Below are 901 nucleotides of genomic sequence, written 5' to 3' on the forward strand. Positions count from 1 at the left end.
CTTATTTTGGGGACACTATGGATGCGGCCCACTTTGTAGTTAGTACAAACGATGTGATCCTTAATCGTTCATATAGAGATATGTGAGTGGGGGCATCATATGCAATGAGTTTGCATAAGACTGAACCATGAAATAGTCACTTTTTACGTTCTAAATGTCATTTTATGTATAAAACTGACTATTTCGTTAATTGATGACCTAGGTAACTTAATCTTAAATCCTGAGCTAACTATGAACTCCTGTTCACTCGGAATTATCCTTAGATCTGCATAGGTGAGGGCAACTCATCATTGCTGGCCCAATAAGCCTCCCATTTCAGGGGTAAGATCGGGTGGATAGCTGAGAACATAGGGTGCAAGACGAATTCACTCCTACCCGTTATGGGGATAGTAGATAGGTTGTTCCCTTTAGTGCTGAATCAAGGTCTTGAACAAGGGCTCCCACCCTCTTCTTGGCCCGAGAGGGATTCGGTTTATAGGTTGGACCTTAAACCAATTGTTCATTAGAGGATTAGTAGAACTTAAGGAATAAGATGTAGTCTTAAGGGTAAAACGATTTTTATGACCCAACCGAGATTACGAACAACCTGTGAAGGATTAGCTTACTAATCATGGTTATATCAAATGGACAAAAATATATCTATAGTGGGGGGAGTGCAACTACGGGACTATAGTGGAATGACCCGTTGGTTAACGAATGTTGATTAGCTCCATCTAAAGAGTTTAGCTAGCTAATCTCGGATCGTTGGAGCCCATGATCTATAGGTTCATTAGGTTCCCCTACTAGCTCATATGGAATAAACTTAGAACAGTATGTTAGAATAATTCGAATTTTTCGAATTAGGTGAAGAGAGAGAAACCGACAAGTATATGTGATATAGTGGTCGGGTTTTTCAATTTAG

Source organism: Benincasa hispida, chromosome 9 (genome assembly GCF_009727055.1).
Source record: "Benincasa hispida cultivar B227 chromosome 9, ASM972705v1, whole genome shotgun sequence".
Classification (NCBI taxonomy): domain Eukaryota; kingdom Viridiplantae; phylum Streptophyta; class Magnoliopsida; order Cucurbitales; family Cucurbitaceae; genus Benincasa; species Benincasa hispida.